Source organism: Heptranchias perlo, chromosome 6 (genome assembly GCF_035084215.1).
Source record: "Heptranchias perlo isolate sHepPer1 chromosome 6, sHepPer1.hap1, whole genome shotgun sequence".
In the NCBI taxonomy this organism is placed as follows: domain Eukaryota; kingdom Metazoa; phylum Chordata; class Chondrichthyes; order Hexanchiformes; family Hexanchidae; genus Heptranchias; species Heptranchias perlo.
This window is the reverse complement of record NC_090330.1, coordinates 81247476-81257827: the sequence shown is the minus strand read 5'-3', so window position 1 is coordinate 81257827 and position 10352 is coordinate 81247476.

The following is a 10352-nucleotide window of genomic DNA, read 5'->3' as shown; positions in this document are numbered from 1 at the left end:
ATTGACAAGAACCACGAAAAGTTCTTGTATTTTAAGATAAAATCTGACGCTATTAAAGAAAAAACTTCTTGCTCGCTGAAATATGTTCATTTGCTGAAAATTAACAAAACCACGAAAAGTTCTTGTATTTGAAGATAAAATCTTTTTGCTTTGAGGTAGAAAGATCGAGCTGACTGAAAGAAGTTCATCAGATTAAAACCAACAAAAATTGACAAGAACCACGAAAAGTTCTTGTATTTTAAGATAAAATCTGACGCTATTGAAGAAAAAACTTCTGGCTCGCTGAAATATGTTCATTTGCTGAAGTCCAACAAAACCACGAAAAGTTCTTGTATTTGAAGATAAAATCTTTTTGCTTTGAAGAAGAAAGATCTCGCTGGCTGAAATAAATTCATTAGATGAAAACCAACAAAAATTGACAAGAACCACGAAAAGTTCTTGTATTTTAAGATAAAATCCGACGCTATTGAAGAAAAAACTTCTAGCTCGCTGAAATATGTTCATTTGCTGAAAACCAACAAAAACAAGAAAAGTTCTTGTATTTGAAGATAAAATCTTTTTGCTATGAAGAAGAAAGATCTAACTGACTGAAATAAGTTCATTAGATGAAAACCAACAAAAATTGACAAGAAGCACGAAAAGTTCTTGTATTTTAAGATAAAATCTGACGCTATTAAAGAAAAAACTTCTCGCTCGCTGAAATATGTTCATTTGCTGAAAATCAACAAAACCACGAAAAGTTCTTGTATTTGAAGATAAAATCTTTTTGCATTAAAGAAGAAAGATCTAGCTGACTGAAACAAGTTCATCAGATGAAAACCAACAAAAATTGACAAGAACCACGAAAAGTTCTTGTATTTTAAGATAAAATCTGACGCTATTAAAGAAAAAACTTCTCGCTCGCTGAAATATGTTCATTTACTGAAAATCAACAAAATCACAAAAAGTTCTTGTATTTGAAGAGAAAATCTTTTTGCTTTGAAGAAGAAAGATCTCGCTGACTGAAATAAGTTCATCAGATGAAAACCAACAAAAATTGACAAGAACCACGAAAAGTTCTTGTATTTTAAGATAAAATCTGACGCTATTGAAGAAAAAACTTCTAGCTCGCTGAAATATGTTCATTTGCTGAAAACCAACAAAACCACGAAAAGTTCTTGCATTTGAAGATAAAATCTTTTTGCATTAAAGAAGAACGATCTAGCTGACTGAAACAAGTTCATTAGATGAAAACCAACAAAAATTGACAAGAACCACGAAAAGTTCTTGTATTTTAAGATAAAATCTGACGCTATTAAAGAAAAAACTTCTTGCTCGCTGAAATATGTTCATTTGCTGAAAATTAACAAAACCACGAAAAGTTCTTGTATTTGAAGATAAAATCTTTTTGCTTTGAGGTAGAAAGATCGAGCTGACTGAAAGAAGTTCATCAGATCAAAACCAACAAAAATTGACAAGAACCACGAAAAGTTCTTGTATTTTAAGATAAAATCTGACGCTATTGAAGAAAAAACTTCTGGCTCGCTGAAATATGTTCATTTGCTGAAGTCCAACAAAACCACGAAAAGTTCTTGTATTTGAAGATAAAATCTTTTTGCTTTGAAGAAGAAAGATCTCGCTGGCTGAAATAAATTCATTAGATGAAAACCAACAAAAATTGACAAGAACCACGAAAAGTTCTTGTATTTTAAGATAAAATCCGACGCTATTGAAGAAAAAACTTCTCGCTCGCTGAAATATGTTCATTTGCTGAAAACCAACAAAAACAAGAAAAGTTCTTGTATTTGAAGATAAAATCTTTTTGCTATGAAGAAGAAAGATCTAACTGACTGAAATAAGTTCATTAGATGAAAACCAACAAAAATTGACAAGAAGCACGAAAAGTTCTTGTATTTTAAGATAAAATCTGACGCTATTAAAGAAAAAACTTCTCGCTCGCTGAAATATGTTCATTTGCTGAAAATCAACAAAACCACGAAAAGTTCTTGTATTTGAAGATAAAATCTTTTCGCATTAAAGAAGAAAGATCTAGCTGACTGAAACAAGTTCATCAGATGAAAACCAACAAAAATTGACAAGAACCACGAAAAGTTCTTGTATTTTAAGATAAAATCTGACGCTATTAAAGAAAAAACTTCTCGCTCGCTGAAATATGTTCATTTACTGAAAATCAACAAAATCACAAAAAGTTCTTGTATTTGAAGAGAAAATCTTTTTGCTTTGAAGAAGAAAGATCTCGCTGACTGAAATAAGTTCATCAGATGAAAACCAACAAAAATTGACAAGAACCACGAAAAGTTATTGTATTTTAAGATAAAATCTGACGCTATTGAAGAAAAAACTTCTAGCTCGCTGAAATATGTTCATTTGCTGAAAACCAACAAAACCACGAAAAGTTCTTGTATTTGAAGATAAAATCTTTTTGCATTAAAGAAGAAAGATCTAGCTGACTGAAACAAGTTCATTAGATGAAAACCAACAAAAATTGACAAGAACCACGAAAAGTTCTTGTATTTTAAGATAAAATCTGACGCTATTAAAGAAAAAACTTCTTGCTCGCTGAAATATGTTCATTTGCTGAAAATTAACAAAACCTCGAAAAGTTCTTGTATTTGAAGATAAAATATTTTTGCTTTGAGGTAGAAAGATCGAGCTGACTGAAAGAAGTTCATCAGATCAAAACCTACAAAAATTGACAAGAACCACGAAAAGTTCTTGTATTTTAAGATAAAATCTGACGCTATTGAAGAATAAACTTCTAGCTCGCTGAAATATGTTCATTTGCTGAAGACCAACAAAACCACGAAAAGTTCTTGTATTTGAAGATAAAATCTTTTTGCTTTGAAGAAGAAAGATCTCGCTGACTGAAATAAGTTCATCAGATGAAAACCAACAAAAATTGACAAGAACCACGAAAAGTTCTTGTATTTTAAGATAAAATCTTCCGCTATTAAAGAAAAAACTTCTTGCTCGCTGAAATATGTTCATTTGCTGAAAATCAACAAAACCACAAGAAGTTCTTGTATTTGAAGATAAAATCTTTTTGCATTAAAGAAGAAAGATCTAGCTGACTGAAACAAGTTCATTAGATGAAAACCAACAAAAATTGACAAGAACCACGAAAAGTTCTTGTATTTTAAGATAAAATCTTCCGCTATTGAAGAAAAAACTTTGAGCTCGCTGAAATATGTTCATTTGCTGAAAATCAACAAAACCACGAAAAGTTCTTGTATTTGAAGATAAAATCTTTTTGCTTTGAGGAAGAAAGATCGAGGTGACTGAAATAAGTTGATCAGATCAAAACCAACAAAAATTGACAAGAACCACGAAAAGTTCTTGTATTTTAAGATAAAATCTGACGCTATCAAAGAAAAAACTTCTCGCTCGCTGAAATATGTTCATTTACTGAAAATCAACAAAATCACAAAAAGTTCTTGTATTTGAAGAGAAAATCTTTTTGCTTTGAAGAAGAAAGATCACGCTGACTGAAATAAGTTCATCAGATGAAAACCAACAAAAATTGACAAGAACCACGAAAAGTTCTTGTATTTTAAGATAAAATCTGACGCTATTGAAGAAAAAACTTCGAGCTCGCTGAAATATGTTCATTTGCTGAAAACCAACAAAACCACGAAAAGTTCTTGTATTTGAAGATAAAATCTTTTTGCATTAAAGAAGAAAGATCTAGCTGACTGAAACAAGTTCATTCGATGAAAACCAACAAAAATTGACAAGAACCACGAAAAGTTCTTGTATTTTAAGATAAAATCTGACGCTATTAAAGAAAAAACTTCTTGCTCACTGAAATATGTTCATTAGCTGAAAATTAACACAACCACGAAAAGTTCTTGTATTTGAAGACAAAATCTTTTTGCTTTGAGGGAGAAAGATCGAGCTGACTGAAAGAAGTTCATCAGATCAAAACCAACAAAAATTGACAAGAACCACGAAAAGTTCTTGTATTTTAAGATAAAATCTGACGCTATTGAAGAAAAAACTTCTTGCTCACTGAAATATGTTCATTAGCTGAAAATTAACACAACCACGAAAAGTTCTTGTATTTGAAGACAAAATCTTTTTGCTTTGAGGTAGAAAGATCGAGCTGACTGAAAGAAGTTCATCAGATCAAAACCAACAAAAATTGACAAGAACCACGAAAAGTTCTTGTATTTTAAGATAAAATCTGACGCTATTGAAGAAAAAACTTCTAGCTCGCTGAAATATGTTCATTTGCTGAAGACCAACAAAACCACGAAAAGTTCTTGTATTTGAAGATAAAATCTTTTTGCTTTGTAGAAGAAAGATCTCGCTGACTGAAATAAGTTCATTCGATGAATACCAACAAAAATTGACAAGAACCACGAAAAGTTCTTGTATTTTAAGATAAAATCTGATGCTATTGAAGAAAAAACTTCTAGCTCGCTGAAATATGTTCATTTGCTGAAAACCAACAAAACCACGAAAAGTTCTTGTATTTGAAGATAAAATCTTTTTGCTATGAAGAAGAAAGATCCAGCTGACTGAAATAAGTTCATCAGATGAAAACCAACAAAAATTGACAAGAACCACGAAAAGTTCTTGTATTTTAAGATAAAATCTGACGCTATTGAAGAAAAAACTTCTAGCTCGCTGAAATATGTTCATTTGCTGAAAACCAACAAAACCACGAAAAATTCTTGTATTTGAAGATAAAATCTTTTTGCTATGAAGAAGAAAGATATAACTGACTGACATAAGTTCATTAGATGAAAACCAACAAAAATTGACAAGAACCACGAAAAGTTCTTGTATTTTAAGATAAAATCTGACGCTATTGAAGAAAAAACTTCTAGCTCGCTGAAATATGTTCATTTGCTGAAAACCAACAAAACCACGAAAAGTTCTTGTATTTGAAGATAAAATCTTTTTGCAAGAAGAAGAAAGATTTAACTGACTGAAATAAGTTCATTCGATGAAAACCAACAAAAATTGACAAGAACCACGAAAAGTTCTTGTATTTTAAGATAAAATGTGACGCTATTAAAGAAAAAACGTCTCGCTCGCTGAAATATGTTCATTTGCTGAAAATGAACAAAACCACGAAAAGTTCTTGTATTTGAAGATAAAATCTTTTTGCTTTGAAGAAGAAAGATCTCGCTGACTGAAATAAGTTCATCAGATGAAAACCAACAAAAATTGACAAGAACCACGAAAAGTTCTTGTATTTTAAGATAAAATCTGACGCTATTGAAGAAAAAACTTCCAGCTCGCTGAAATATGTTCATTTGCTGAAAACCAACAAAACCACGAAAGGTTCTTGTATTTGAAGATAAAATCTTTTTGCATTAAAGAAGAAAGATCTAGCTGACTGAAACAAGTTCATTAGATGAAAACCAACAAAAATTGACAAGAACCACGAAAAGTTCTTGTATTTTAAGATAAAATCTGACGCTATTAAAGAAAAAACTTCTCGCTCGCTGAAATATGTTCATTTGCTGAAAATCAACAAAACCACGAAAGGTTCTTGTATTTGAAGATAAAATCTTTTTGCATTAAAGAAGAAAGTTCTAGCTGACTGAAACAAGTTCATTAGATGAAAACCAACAAAAATAGACAAGAACCACGAAAAGTTCTTGTATTTTAAGGTACAATCTGACGCTATTGAAGAAAAAACTTCTAGCTCGCTGAAATATGTTCATTTGCTGAAAACCAACAAAACCACGAAAAGTTCTTGTATTTGAAGATAAAATCTTTTTGCATTAAAGAAGAAAGATCTAGCTGACTGAAACAAGTTCATTAGATGAAAACCAACAAAAATTGACAAGAACCACGAAAAGTTCTTGTATTTTAAGATAAAATCTTCCGCTATTAAAGAAAAAACTTTGAGTTCGCTGAAATATGTTCATTTGCTGAAAATCAACAAAACCACGAAAAGTTCTTGTATTTGAAGATAAAATCTTTTTGCTTTGAGGAAGAAAGATCGAGCTGACTGAAATAAGTTGATCAGATCAAAACCAACAAAAATTGACAAGAACCACGAAAAGTTCTTGTATTTTAAGATAAAATCTGACGCTATTGAAGAAAAAACTTCTCGCTCTCTGAAATATGTTCATTTACTGAAAATCAACAAAATCACAAAAAGTTCTTGTATTTGAAGAGAAAATCTTTTTGCTTTGAAGAAGAAAGATCTCGCTGACTGAAATAAGTTCATCAGATGAAAACCAACAAAAATTGACAAGAACCACGAAAAGTTCTTGTATTTTAAGATAAAATCTGACGCTATTGAAGAAAAAACTTCTAGCTCGCTGAAATATGTTCATTTGCTGAAAACCAACAAAACCACGAAAAGTTCTTGTATTTGAAGATAAAATCTTTTTGCATTAAAGAAGAAAGATCTAGCTGACTGAAACAAGTTCATCAGATGAAAACCAACAAAAATTGACAAGAACCACGAAAAGTTCTTGTATTTTAAGATAAAATCTGACGCTATTAAAGAAAAAACTTCTTGCTCGCTGAAATATGTTCATTTGCTGAAAATTAACAAAACTACGAAAAGTTCTTGTATTTGAAGATAAAATATTTTTGCTTTCAGGTAGAAAGATCGAGCTGACTGAAACAAGTTCATTCGATGAAAACCAACAAAAATTGACAAGAACCACGAAAAGTTCTTGTATTTTAAGATAAAATCTTCCGCTATTGAAGAAAAAACTTTGAGCTCGCTGAAATATGTTCATTTGCTGACAATCAACAAAACCACGAAAAGTTCTTGTATTTGAAGATAAAATCTTTTTGCTTTGAGGAAGAAAGATCGAGGTGACTGAAATAAGTTGATCAGATCAAAACCAACAAAAATTGACAAGAACCACGAAAAGTTCTTGTATTTTAAGATAAAATCTGACGCTATCAAAGAAAAAACTTCTCGCTCGCTGAAATATGTTCATTTACTGAAAATCAACAAAATCACAAAAAGTTCTTGTATTTGAAGAGAAAATCTTTTTGCTTTGAAGAAGAAAGATCTCGCTGACTGAAATAAGTTCATCAGATGAAAACCAACAAAAATTGACAAGAACCACGAAAAGTTCTTGTATTTTAAGATAAAATCTGACGCTATTGAAGAAAAAACTTCTAGCTCGCTGAAATATGTTCATTTGCTGAAAACCAACAAAACCACGAAAAGTTCTTGTATTTGAAGAGAAAATCTTTTTGCTTTGAAGAAGAAAGATCTCGCTGACTGAAATAAGTTCATCAGATGAAAACCAACAAAAATTGACAAGAACCACGAAAAGTTCTTGTATTTTAAGATAAAATCTGACGCTATTGAAGAAAAAACTTCTAGCTCGCTGAAATATGTTCATTTGCTGAAAACCAACAAAACCACGAAAAGTTCTTGTATTTGAAGATAAAATCTTTTTGCATTAAAGAAGAAAGATCTAGCTGACTGAAACAAGTTCATCAGATGAAAACCAACAAAAATTGACAAGAACCACGAAAAGTTCTTGTATTTTAAGATAAAATCTGACGCTATTAAAGAAAAAACTTCTTGCTCACTGAAATATGTTCATTTGCTGAAAATTAACACAACCACGAAAAGTTCTTGTATTTGAAGACAAAATCTTTTTGCTTTGAGGTAGAAAGATCGAGCTGACTGAAAGAAGTTCATCAGATCAAAACCAACAAAAATTGACAAGAACCACGAAAAGTTCTTGTATTTTAAGATAAAATCTGACGCTATTGAAGAAAAAACTTCTAGCTCGCTGAAATATGTTCATTTGCTGAAGACCAACAAAACCACGAAAAGTTCTTGTATTTGAAGATAAAATCTTTTTGCTTTGTAGAAGAAAGATCTCGCTGACTGAAATAAGTTCATTCGATGAATACCAACAAAAATTGACAAAAACCACGTAAAGTTCTTGTATTTTAAGATAAAATCTGACGCTATTGAAGAAAAAACTTCTAGCTCGCTGAAATATGTTCATTTGCTGAAAACCAACAAAACCACGAAAAGTTCTTGTATTTGAAGAGAAAATCTTTTTGCTATGAAGAAGAAAGATCCAGCTGACTGAAATAAGTTCATCAGATGAAAACCAACAAAAATTGACAAGAACCACGAAAAGTTCTTGTATTTTAAGATAAAATCTGACGCTATTGAAGAAAAAACTTCGAGCTCGCTGAAATATGTTCATTTGCTGAAAACCAACAAAACCACGAAAAGTTCTTGTATTTGAAGATAAAATCTTTTTGCTATGAAGAAGAAAGATTTAACTGACTGAAATAAGTTCATTAGATGAAAACCAACAAAAATTGACAAGAACCACGAAAAGTTCTTGTATTTTAAGATAAAATCTGACGCTATTGAAGAAAAAACTTCTAGCTCGCTGAAATATGTTCATTTGCTGAAAATCAACAAAACCACGAAAAGTTCTTGTATTTGAAGAGAAAATCTTTTTGCTTTGAAGAAGAAAGATCTCGCTGACTGAAATAAGTTCATCAGATGAAAACCAACAAAAATTGACAAGAACCACGAAAAGTTCTTGTATTTTAAGATAAAATGTGACGCTATTAAAGAAAAAACTTCTCGCTCGCTGAAATATGTTCATTTGCTGAAAATCAACAAAACCACGAAAGGTTCTTGTATTTGAAGATAAAATCTTTTTGCATTAAAGAAGAAAGTTCTAGCTGACTGAAACAAGTTCATTAGATGAAAACCAACAAAAATAGACAAGAACCACGAAAAGTTCTTGTATTTTAAGATAAAATCTGACGCTATTGAAGAAAAAACTTCTAGCTCGCTGAAATATGTTCATTTGCTGAAAACCAACAAAACCACGAAAAGTTCTTGTATTTGAAGATAAAATCTTTTTGCATTAAAGAAGAAAGATCTAGCTGACTGAAACAAGTTCATTAGATGAAAACCAACAAAAATTGACAAGAACCACGAAAAGTTCTTGTATTTTAAGATAAAATCTTCCGCTATTAAAGAAAAAACTTTGAGTTCGCTGAAATATGTTCATTTGCTGAAAATCAACAAAACCACGAAAAGTTCTTGTATTTGAAGATAAAATCTTTTTGCTTTGAGGAAGAAAGATCGAGCTGCCTGAAATAAGTTGATCAGATCAAAACCAACAAAAATTGACAAGAACCACGAAAAGTTCTTGTATTTTAAGATAAAATCTGACGCTATTGAAGAAAAAACTTCTCGCTCTCTGAAATATGTTCATTTACTGAAAATCAACAAAATCACAAAAAGTTCTTGTATTTGAAGAGAAAATCTTTTTGCTTTGAAGAAGAAAGATCTCGCTGACTGAAATAAGTTCATCAGATGAAAACCAACAAAAATTGACAAGAACCACGAAAAGTTCTTGTATTTTAAGATAAAATCTGACGCTATTGAAGAAAAAACTTCTAGCTCGCTGAAATATGTTCATTTGCTGAAAACCAACAAAACCACGAAAAGTTCTTGTATTTGAAGATAAAATCTTTTTGCATTAAAGAAGAAAGATCTAGCTGACTGAAACAAGTTCATCAGATGAAAACCAACAAAAATTGACAAGAACCACGAAAAGTTCTTGTATTTTAAGATAAAATCTGACGCTATTAAAGAAAAAACTTCTTGCTCGCTGAAATATGTTCATTTGCTGAAAATTAACAAAACTACGAAAAGTTCTTGTATTTGAAGATAAAATATTTTTGCTTTCAGGTAGAAAGATCGAGCTGACTGAAACAAGTTCATTAGATGAAAACCAACAAAAATTGACAAGAACCACGAAAAGTTCTTGTATTTTAAGATAAAATCTTCCGCTATTGAAGAAAAAACTTTGAGCTCGCTGAAATATGTTCATTTGCTGAAAACCAACAAAACCACGAAAAGTTCTTGTATTTGAAGAGAAAATCTTTTTGCTTTGAAGAAGAAAGATCTCGCTGACTGAAATAAGTTCATCAGATGAAAACCAACAAAAATTGACAAGAACCACGAAAAGTTCTTGTATTTTAAGATAAAATCTGACGCTATTGAAGAAAAAACTTCTAGCTCGCTGAAATATGTTCATTTGCTGAAAACCAACAAAACCACGAAAAGTTCTTGTATTTGAAGATAAAATCTTTTTGCATTAAAGAAGAAAGATCTAGCTGACTGAAACGAGTTCATCAGATGAAAACCAACAAAAATTGACAAGAACCACGAAAAGTTCTTGTATTTTAAGATAAAATCTGACGCTATTAAAGAAAAAACTTCTTGCTCGCTGAAATATGTTCATTTGCTGAAAATTAACAAAACTACGAAAAGTTCTTGTATTTGAAGATAAAATATTTTTGCTTTCAGGTAGAAAGATCGAGCTGACTGAAACAAGTTCATTAGATGAAAACCAACAAAATTT